At 42.3% G+C, this 11,447-nt stretch overlaps 1 long non-coding RNA gene across 1 annotated transcript; it reads left to right on the top strand.

The window, feature by feature from the left end:
• Positions 1-365: 365 nt before the first annotated feature.
• LOC113745813 (uncharacterized) lies at positions 366-10,742 on the top strand. The gene is made up of 5 exons (XR_003462422.1): positions 366-563; positions 675-739; positions 8,944-9,043; positions 9,509-9,626; positions 10,648-10,742. It is a non-coding gene; the product is annotated as an uncharacterized LOC113745813 (long non-coding RNA).
• The last annotated feature ends 705 nt before the right edge of the window (positions 10,743-11,447 follow it).

Here is an 11,447-nt window from a genome sequence, read left to right as displayed (position 1 = left end):
GTTTGGAGTGTTTTGAATGTGATTGCTGTGCTTGCAGGGTGGTGATTGATAGGCTGACTGGCATGCATAATATAGCCTGAGGGAAGGCACACAGAATATTTTTTTTTATCCATGTACCAGACACTGCAGTCCTCTGACCAAAGTGAAAGATGTAGTTTGGCTTTTAGGAAGATAGAGATATAGAAGAGGGGTTGGAGTTGGGGTCACAGAAGAGAATGTACGAGATTCAGTTACTTAAATGTACATTCACAGAGTTTTCGGAGAGATCTGTTGAATGTGTGCCTCTGAGCTCTCTTCTCACATTTACCTTAGTATTGCCTTCCTGGCTTCTGATTGGTTCGATTGATCACATGTTAGAGAAAACAACAAAACAAGGAAGTGTTGCTGTTGTTCAGTTGATGAACGTGTGGGCATCCGTCTCCATCCAGCTTATTCTTTTAGTTTGAAGGAGAGTGTAGATGCAACCCATTCCTAACATGGTGTACCATGTGGCTGCAGGAAACATTTCAAAACATGTTGAAGAGTACCTGGGGAATCTGTTGATATAAAAGCCTCATTTCAAGGTAAGAAAAACATAAAAAATCTCCTTTCCTGATTGAAAATAGAATGACTCTCACACACAGACCCTTCAAATTGATCCAACCAGCTTACACATTGTCTTTCTACACTCGTAGGAAGGTCTTCCACTGCAGAGAGAGAAGTTGAAAGAGGAGTGGAGTGGCAGATGGGTTACCACAAGGTGAGGAAGGGGTTGGAGCATGGCCTGAAGGTAACAAAAATATACTGTAAAGTTTGACTATGGCCTGCAGGCAATGGATAGTTTGGTCTCTTTGTCCAAAATATATACAAAATGTCCTCAGACAGAGTCCGGCTGCAAAATAACCTTGTCAGTCAAGTTTAAATGTTTACTATGTACACTCACCATAAACAGTCACCAGTTTATTTGGTCTGAGTCTGAGTTTGGTTTGAGTCTGACATGTAATAAGTCCTCCATTCATGCTGATTGAGTTGTTCAGTTTTTGTTGGCATTGTTTTAGAGAGAGGTTGTTTCAACCGTCATGTTGGCGGATGTAGTTTGTGGTGGCATTGACCTGGTTTGGTTGTATAACATCACACGGAGATATGTTTCCAATATTTTGTCCTTCCTTTTTTATATCAACGAGGGGCAACTGAATAGACCCCAGCTGCAGTTTGTATGTCGGAACAAAAAACAGAACCCTCATCTATCCTTTCGCTGTGAAGAGCTTTCATTCTAAAAACTGTCAACCTTGGGACTGAAAGTACATTCAAAATAATCTTAATGTGTATATAGTTTGCCATTTGAAAAGCTTTCAAGATTTCAAAGCTTTAGATCTTTGTATTTTTCAAAGTAAAACAAAAGAATACTGCAGAAATAACAGACAAACATTTTAAGATAAGACTGCACTGTCTCAGAGTCTGAGGAACTCCTCTCCCTCATTTCCTGTCATCTCTCTTCTGCAGCTTTCCACCCAAACAAACGTGAAGAAGACGAAGTAGCTTTTGTGCAATATGATTGGTGAAAGATCTTTTTTTGAGATTTAAAGAACTTTCTATGAAGTTCTGTTTCAAGATATTAACTCGTGTGTATATATATATATATATATAAAGCTGACTTTTGTAGACTTTGGTATGAGTAGAATTTGTCAGTCGCGGTTCATGAACACAAAGTTGCCCATTCCTCCCAGGCTAAACAACATTGTAGCTTCTTCTTGGATTGGCAGAGTCACAATCTTTGACCCGTCCTGTCCATGCACACTCATTCTGCACTACAAAGACAAATAATCTATTTTGAAACATTTTAACTTGAGTTTTCAAGGTGAGTTGTTGTGACTGAGCCTGCAGCCTAACGTGAAACTTCATGCAGTTGTTTAGCCGTGTTTGAAATAGTGGTCTAACATTGACAGAGTTTGAATAAACTTCTTCAGTGTCAAGTACTCGAGATTGGTCTTGGTCTTCTCTTGGAATTGCCAGCATTTCCACTCAGTCTGTCTCAGAAAAAGAGGACTTGGTTGGATGTAAAACCAATATATTGGCTCATTTTTAAAGTTTTGTTGCTGATGCACTCTAAGAAACTCAATGTGGGCGACATGAGAAGAAGCTGTGGCTGTCTGGGAGATATCAGCCAAATCTTGTGTAATACATTTTGACTCAAACATTGCAGTATGTAAATTCTGGCTATAGGCTATAAGCTTGGGCTCAGTACACACTGATCTTGGTCACGAGTTGGTCTTGGTTTGATAGTTTCTTACATCACTTTTGCGTTACTTTTAAACCTACATGTTGTAACTATTAAAGCCAGCCGCACAGCCCATATCACTGATGCACTTCTGTACTCCTTCCTTGCCTCAGTAGAACAATATTAAGAGTGTTCTGGCCTGTTACTGTTGACTGATAGACTGGCAAACACCATCTGTCTCCTCTATCACTTAATCAGTCACACTCTCTTAAACGCACTCATACACACAGGCGAAGACAAGATTTAAGCCCTGTACAGATATCTGTTGTTGACACAGGCAGAGTTAAAGCCTCTGCAACGCTCATCAACTTCGTACATCATGGCCCGGATGTCAGTGTGCCGTCTATCTCGGCCGGAAAATCAAAGGTAAATATATCTGTCAGGCGGTTTTATTTGTTTGCTTGATTGTAGATATTTGTTCGACTCTCTCGCTTTCCACTTTTACCTGACAGAAAAGAAACCCCTAAAACTTGATGTTGATCTTGAGCTCGTACCCTCCACATATCCTTCCCCCCCGTACCTTGGCTTGTTGGCATAGCCTGCACAGCAGTATGTTACCGTAGTGACTGTCTCCAAGGGTATGGCGGTGACAGCCTCACTGTGTCACCTTGGTGATGGCTGCTCAGTGATGGAGGAGGTTGTTAAGTAGAGTGGACATATGATACTGACACAGCAGGGAGCGCAGTGTTAGATGCCAGTGTCCTACCAACCGTCTTCCAACCTGCTAATGCCAGGTGAACACCACCTATCTGCACTCATTACATCCTACAGAAGTCATACTTTGGAGACATTTACTGGAAGCATGTTTGCAGCAGGTGTAAAACCATTTGATAGAGTAAATGAAATGCCTGATGAGTCAGCAGAACAGTCCAGTTATGACATCTACCGCAATGAGGGTATTATCCCTCGTACACTATGGCCAGCTGGGAGCAGATGGAAGCACGTGTACTCCCCAAAATCCTTTCAGGGTTCCTCAATGTCATTAAAAAAGGAAGGAAGGGAGGGACGGACTGTTTGTTAATTAGTTAGCTCATGAACCTGGAAGATAGCTCAGTGCTTGTGCCCTGTATTTTATCTATAAACAAACAATTCAAAATGTTTTCTATGAATATTAATGTTTATTGGTGCCACTGAAGAGGCCAGTGACAACTCGAATTTAAAAGTTTGGAAAGAACTTTTCATTCAGTGTTTTTTTTAATATTATCATTTCTATTAAAGTGTGTAAGATTTCATTTTCACACTAAGGCAGACATGCAATATAATATTCATAGCTATGATTTCAAGCATGTATAATCACCTGAAAATAAGAATCTTTTTATTTTTGTTACTTAAAAAATTCTCCTTTTATATCCACAGTGACAGTGGATCCTCATTCATGGAGGCCGCCGTGTTGAACCACCAGAACAGACAAAGAAAAGGCTTTTCAAGTGTGGTTTCTCCTTTTTAAACTAGGAAGGTGAGGGTAATGTGAGGAGATTGCAATGCAGCGATTACACCATTAGATGCAACTAAATTCTGAACACTGGACCCTTTAAAGGGGCGGCAGTAGCTCAGTCCATAGAGACTTGGCTTGGGGGACTGGAGGGTGGCTGGTTCAAGTCCAGTATGGACCAAAGTATGGAAGGCTGAAGAGCTGCCGGTTCATCTCCTGGGCACTCCGAGGTGCCCTTGAGCAAGGCACTGAACCCCCAACTGCTCTCAGTATAGTCTGTATAATAGACTTGAGTGAAAAATTCTATTATTTAATTCATTGTAGATGAAACTGGACACACCAGGGTTCCCACACCTTTTTCATGAACAAATTCAAGCACTTTTCAAGCACCTTCAAGCACCAGTTTTTCCATTTTTCCAGCACCTTTAAATAGGTAGCCTACTAGTTGTGTTTGCCATGATGGTCATGGGAAGCGCAGCGGTGCCACTGTATGGCATAAAAATATGGGTCTAATTAGCATTATTTCATATGGTGGTAGATTGACTGTTTTGATTTTTAACTAATTGTGAATTGGCTTGTATTCTCAGCTTGTGAGCGGTGTATTGTGTAACTACCATAGCGCAATAACAGTGACAAATAGACATCACACAAATTTCAAGCATTTTCAAGCACTTCACAAAAAATTCAAGCATTTTCACAACCTTGAAAACACTGAATTGAAATTCAAGCATTTTCAAGGAATTCAAGCACCCGTGGGAACCCTGACACACTGACATTATGACATTACTGTATGGCAAACAAAGCAAAATGTGCCTTCATCATACATGGACCCACATGCTGACGCTGTTTTGTGAGCTCCTACATAAACTCAGAACAGGAAACCATCGCCTGCGTCAGACATGACTCACTGTAGTGTCACAAGAAATGAATGGCCACCTGCCGGCCAATCAGGATCTGGAACCCTCAGCGGCCGCTGTGTGAACTAAATGACTCTGAGCAGTTGAAAAACGACTGTTCAACTTTAAGGTGATGTTGCTTTAACCTACATCGCTGCATCAGTGTAATTAGAATCGTCTCTCCTGCGAATCAATACGGTCAGCGGGCTGATTAATGATATGCAAACAGCACATTCATAGGGTCAGCTTCTTTCACACCCCAATGAAAGACCTCATCAGTTCATTCATACACACACAAAACTATCAATTCATCCATCAGTCTGCATCGCTTACAAGCTATTTCTCTTTCTAATGAACCCCCGTATCTCCACCTCGATTAATCTCCATCTCTGTCTTTCTGTAACTCCACCCCGGTAATGTTTTCCTCTATCTCTAGTCGCTCCATCCATCCTTTCATTCCTCTTTGTCTGATCAGAAAAAAACAGCACAAAGCTTTCTTTTCCTTTACCACCAACCAGGTTCAACAATCCTTGACTTCGTCTTCCTTCGGTCTCGGCAAAGAATCCACCCGGTTGTCAGTTGTCCTTGCAAGTTGTTGTATTCTTTGCACACAAAAGACCTAATAGCTTCACCTCTTTCAAGAATGATAGGAACGGGTCAATATTTCTTGGAAACCTCGGCACTCTGTGTCCGCTTTTGTCCTTTTTTTTTTTTTCCACCAACAGCAGCATGACAGCGTTATGTCACGTGGGAATAGTGCTCTGCAGCTCAAGCCCCGGTGGACAGATCACAAATATCAGTGCAGTTAGAGACTTCTGTGCCATTGTCATACTTTGTTTTAGAGAAAGCACTGACGTATGGTGTTTGAGTTCTATCTCCAAATCCGGAAAATGCAGTCAGACCATCATCCGTCTACATCGAAGCCAACCTTGTTTATCGTGTCAGAAAGTTCTGTCTATCCTTCATAACACATTCATCAGTCTACGGCAATTTTTATCCGTCCAGTTGCTTGCTTAAGTTAAAATTTATGCATGCAACCTTTCCTTCCGCGCTCAATCCATCCATCTATCCTTCCGTCCGTCCATCCATCTCCTACCTGCAGTCATTTTTTTTTTTTCCCCGGTGCAGAGTGCCCACTGTGTTGTTGCTAATCACTCTCTTTCAGCTTCGCCTCCAGCAACGATTAATGGCTTTCATTTACACTCATTTGGAAGCAACACCTGTGACCAATGAGAGCAAAGCAAGGAGTAATTACGTCCATATTTGAACAGAGTGTGTGTGTGTGTGTGTGTGTGTGTGTGAGTTAGAGAACCATGTGAGCACATTACAACTCCAACTTCACCGCAAGTCTGTGTGTCTGTGTTGTTTGTGTGTGACACCCAACTGAGCTTGAAGTAATTACACTGATGCTTCATGTGAATTTGGTGTGTGTGTGTGTGTGTGTGTGTGTGTGTGTGTGTGTGTGTGAGTGTGAGTGTGAGTGTGAGAGAGAGAGAGATTGTGGGGGAAAGAAAGAAACGCTCTGGGCCCAGTGGTACATCTAATCACTCAGATGCATCACATGAGCTCTGTGTGTGTGTGTGTGTGTGTGTGTGTGTGTGTGTGTGTGTGTAATTACTCTGATACATCACCTGAACTAGATGTGAACTCACCGGCTGAGGCTACCTGTCGGCCCCAATGGAGCCTTTATGTGTGAGTGTGTGTGTGTGTGTGTGCTTGTATACATGTCTGTACAAGAGACAGACTGTTGTGTGTTTGCATATTTACTCCTGCCAGCAGGAGTCGTGGTATTTACACATGTACGTGTATTAATTCCACAGATGAGTGTGTTCAACATCTGTTTGCATCTGAATCATCGACACTGAACCGAGTGAGAAAACCACTCGCATCCACACAAAACCAGTCCCAGCTGCTTTAAGCTCTTTGGTTCGAGGTGTTTGGTGCATAAAGTCCTCAAACTGAACCAGAACAGATCAAATAAAGCTTTTAGCCGTACAAACCTGTTCCTGTTTTTTTTATAGTGAAGCAAACAAAAGAGCTGGAACAGGCAACCGACTGAACGTAGCACTGAATCAGCGCTGAACATAGAAAAACGGTGAACAAGTAATCTTATTTGGGCTAAACTTCTTCTCAACCTTCTGCACACTCTGACACCTAAAATACACTGCATGCGGAACGGCTCCGCTCCAAAACGACAGCGTACTCCACCGTCCGCCAAATCTCACATAAATCCGTTTGTGATGCGCACAGGTGCAGCTCCGCCGGCCACCGAGCGCTGCAAGAACACACGAGATCTCGCAAATTCACGCATAATCGCGTGATATTGCCGGCTGTAGTCTCTTTGACTCCTGCGATGGAATTCCACGCCGCATCTTTTTTCTGGTGTCCTTTATAAAAATGATGTGAGGTGTCATAAATGATTACGCCTGAAAACCCCTCACCTGTTGACTTCAGGTCGGCCCCGCCCATGATGACATGTTCTTGTAATTGTTGTGGTGTTGCAAAACCACCCCGAATTGCTACAGACCTGAAATACAAACAGAGAGATGTCTGAAATGAAGGAGACAAAGACAGATTCCAGTTTCACCTTTGCAAAGGGAGAACACAGCTCTGAATCTTAACAGACCCCGCGGCCTGTTCACCTTCTCGCACTGCTGAGTTCTGGGGTCCCAAAGCTTCTGGCTAAGTTTTATTAACACACACACAAAACAGATACAAAGCATATGTCATAGGGCGTTCACTATACATCTACAAGTCCTTTCATGGTCATTTCTCTTAAACAGACACTTTTATTGGGGGTTTTGCTCCATAGATAGTACTCTTCCTGAGAACAGTTTGCATCTTAGCGTGGGAGTACTCTGTCTGGTAGGGCATCGTGAACTTTGACACAACCTGTCTAGTAAGATGTTCTGTTTCTGCTCTCAGTTCTAAACAAACTCAAGTGCAGCCCCCCCTCGTCTCTCTCTCTTTGTGTGTAGGCCTTGAACCTGCAACTTCTACAAAACACTTATACTAGTTACACAACATTTAAAAACAATATACTCTGTGTGACCTTATACTTACACAGATACATTTAACACACATCTATTTTAATTCAAACATTATTATACATTTCCACATAATGAAACTCGATCCACGGTGAACACAAAGTATTTTATTTTGAAAATAAACAGGGTTTTATTTTGTATTTTGGAGCCGATTTCCTTCCCCGCACAATCTGCTCTGTGCTGAATTTGTGCAGCATGCTCCGGCGTCCGTGAACAATAGAAGCTCTGTGTATGTGTTGCGGAGGGCTGCCGGTCGCGGCAGTCGTTCGAGTGAGCTGACACATTGACTAACATTGAAACGTATCGTTCCGCATGCAGTGTATTTTAGTGGTGATCATCTTTACTCTGTTGGAGTCCAGCCTAACTCTTGTATTCCTTCTTCTCATTTACATTTTCTTTCCAGCGTCTGTTGTCAGATAACAAAACCTGGAAGCGCGCTAATTCCTGTGCTGCCGTGCTGAGATGAAGTCGCTGGTTTATGATCATGGACATAAATGCGGGTTAATGATGGAGATGGTGACATTTAAAATGTGAGGGACGGAGCATAAAGTTGCTGACTGACACCCGGCTGACAAAGCATTGCGCTCCCTTTTTTATTTTTCCATTTTTAGTGTGAAACTGAGGAAAATATGCATGCAAACCTGCAATGTGCTGTGCTTTCATTGTGAAGCTTTATGTGTGTGTGTGAACATTCACACAAATGCATGCATGCATTTTTGTGTGTCCCTTATTTCATATATATATGTGTGTGTGTGTGTGTGTGTGTGTGTGTGTGTGTACTCCCCTCCCTCAGGGCTTTCTGTGCTCCAGCAGCAGGTATAGAATGCATTAGTCTCTATGTCAATGTCACGTTCTCTCCTCCTCCACTCCATCTCATCCTCACTATACCTCTCTCTCTCTCTCTCTGACTATTTTTGCTACCTAACCTCATATTCCTCTTTACCTCCTCCCACCTTTCCTTCTTCCAGTCCTTCTGTTTTGTACTTGATTCTTCTTAATATAGTTATTGTCTTCATCTTCCCTTCTTCTCTCTCACCTTTCACCTTCCCCAACATTATAAATATTCAATGTGTCTTTTGTTGTTTTATCAGTCTTGGGAGAACGCCGACTGCACTGTACAGAGGTTGTTCACACTGTGGCTGCATTCCAAACAGATTTTAAGTTATTTCGCAGTTTTATTTTCATTCTGTGAAAAGACCACAAGATAAATGTAAATTATTTGACCAATAATTATTGGCTGATTTATAAAGTCCAGCTGAAATTTAACAGCGTTTATTTGTCTGCTGAAGAATATCTATCTGTGTTTCATAGTTTTTGCTCTCATGATCGTGCGTCCTAGTTCCTTTCCGCTTCAGATTCATGGTTTATGGATGGCATTTCTAGGAGACGGGACTGTAAAGGACATATTTCTGTGAGTATGAAGTAATATGGAGTGAAATACTTCGATACTCACCTCCAGTTTGCTCCTCTTATGGTGACAAACCTTCAGTCAAAATGTCCCAGTGCTAATTGTTTTAGCGTATGGCGATGAAGTGAATTGCTGCCTCATGTTTAAAGCAAAAAAAAAAAAGTGTATTTGTTGTTTTATAGGAATATTATGTACTGCCAAACTATGTATCTGAACAAAGAAGTTAGTGAGGCAAATTAATAAAAAACAAACATTTAAGAATAACAAATACATGAAAAAAAAAAAAAGCTAGACTGGAGTTAATAATAAAGCTTATTAATACCAGATGTGGCTGCATTGATTGTCACTGATGATCAATGATTGTCCAAATAAGCTGTGACGCCTACAAATTTTGAATTATATTGTATGTTTGTTTTTTGTATGAAAAGAATTAATTTAATTTAATATGTTTTCTACTGAGAGTATCAGGGTGCAGATCCCTAATTTCAGCACACGTCTGACTGACGTTCCTCAGACAGCAGGAACGTCAGCCCGCCATGGAGAACGCACGGAATGACTTCTGTCTCTTCTTTTCCTGTGAAAACAGGTTGGTAAGTGTGTTAAAAGACCACAACTCAGGAATAAGGATTGTTAATAACCTGTTGAATGTATAGATGAAGTTTTGATGTAGAAATTGTGATGCTAACTGTGAGAAGCGTAAATCAGTCCCACCAGGATTTCGTGGGCCTTTTTTGAGATAGTTGTGGCCTAAAATGCCTGATGTTGCATGAGGTTTTCAAAAAAGTTGCAGTGAAAGATGCGTTAGTTTTTACATTTTTGTTGCGGGAGGAAGTGAAAGTTGCTATTCGACAGTCCCGCCAGGGGCGAGGGGGCCCCGTCCGTGGGGGTGAGCCACAGCCACGGGAAGCGGTGAGGTCCGGGCGGGCGGGCGCTTCACCCCTGAGCCTCTCCATGCCGACCAAAAGCCGGCCGCGGCGCACCGCTGCGGAGGAAATGCACCCGGCGAGGCCAACCAAGCGCGGGAGAGGTCCCACGAGGGATCCTCCCCACCTTGGCCGCGTCCCTGACCACGAGTTCAATCCCCAGGCAGACTGTTGCGAAGGCGGAAAAAATCGGTGTGATGGTTAAAATTGCAACACCGCCCTAATTCACGGGGATTCACTGAAGTTGTCGTTAAGTTGCAAATCCAAACGCGAATTCTGAGGGTCTGGTAAAAGAGAAGTACGCCTGCCCCTGTAGGAAACAACCACAGAACGAAATGGGGTTTCACGATGTTTTCGCTGTTGTTGTTGGACTATGGACATTTACATTTTCCTTTTTTTTATGAGTGACTGTATATTCGATAAGAAACAGGTACCAAATTAAGAATGAAGTGTAATACGGTTCTACGATGGGAACTAATGTGTTTATGTGAATGTTCATGCTAAAGTATTGAGTTAAAAATACATGCAGAATGAGTAATTCAGACCACAACAGACGAGTACACGCTGGGATAAAATACAATCTCTGTCATCTGAGGCGATGCGGCATTCTGTGGCAATATCTGCTGCTTAGTGAACTGTAGAACTCGAAATCTTGACCTGGATTTTTCGTTATCTATTATCCAGACTGGCAACACCAGAACCACAAAAACACATTGACCGTTACCCCAGAAGTAAACTTGACTTCGGTATGACCGTCCTGTTCGCAGAAAACAAACCACGCGTGATCAAGAACCACCGAGTCCTTCGTCGTCCCTCAGCACTTCCCGAGCAACACACGTGAACTGCTTCATGGGATCTCTGAGGGATTCACAGCGCTCCATTGATAAATAAATATAAATTCCACAGCGTGCTGTGTATTGTCTTTTCACTTCGGTCTTCCCCGACTCTTTGCAGCAAAATTTTTGTAGTGTAGAGAGGCCTTCTTCGTTACCCGCGGAGAAACAGGTGAGAGTCTCTGAGATTTAAATAAAGAGGAGATGAATCAAAATCAGCTGCAGCCTGCTGGTTTTATAGCCCGGGCTCAGTCCTGCAGGGATTCGGAGTGTGTGTTTCCTTGTGGAGCCCGTCATGTTGAATGATTAAGTGTTTGATTTGTCCCACGAGACTCACAAGTGTGTGTGTGTGTGGTGTTAGGTACAGTTGTACAGTGTGAATGAGGCCGAGGAAATTACATCTCCCCAAAAGAAAATGCTGATGTTGATTTAACAGGATTATTGTTTTTCCACTGCACACAGTAAATGATAAACATCCAAGGCCGTATTCAAATGAGTGAATTTCTTTAGCTCTATTAATATTTAATAAACGAACCAACCCTTTGGGACCCGAAGAGGAAACAATAGGTTGAGCATATTCGGAGTATTACATTATAAATAACACAAAACTGTGACTTTCTGCATTTCAGTTGAAAGAGTGCAAAGAACAGA

Source organism: Larimichthys crocea, chromosome VI, assembly GCF_000972845.2.
Source record: "Larimichthys crocea isolate SSNF chromosome VI, L_crocea_2.0, whole genome shotgun sequence".
Lineage (NCBI taxonomy): Eukaryota > Metazoa > Chordata > Actinopteri > Sciaenidae > Larimichthys > Larimichthys crocea.
The sequence above is the reverse complement of the archived record's forward strand: the minus strand, read 5'-3'. Positions and strand labels throughout refer to the sequence as shown.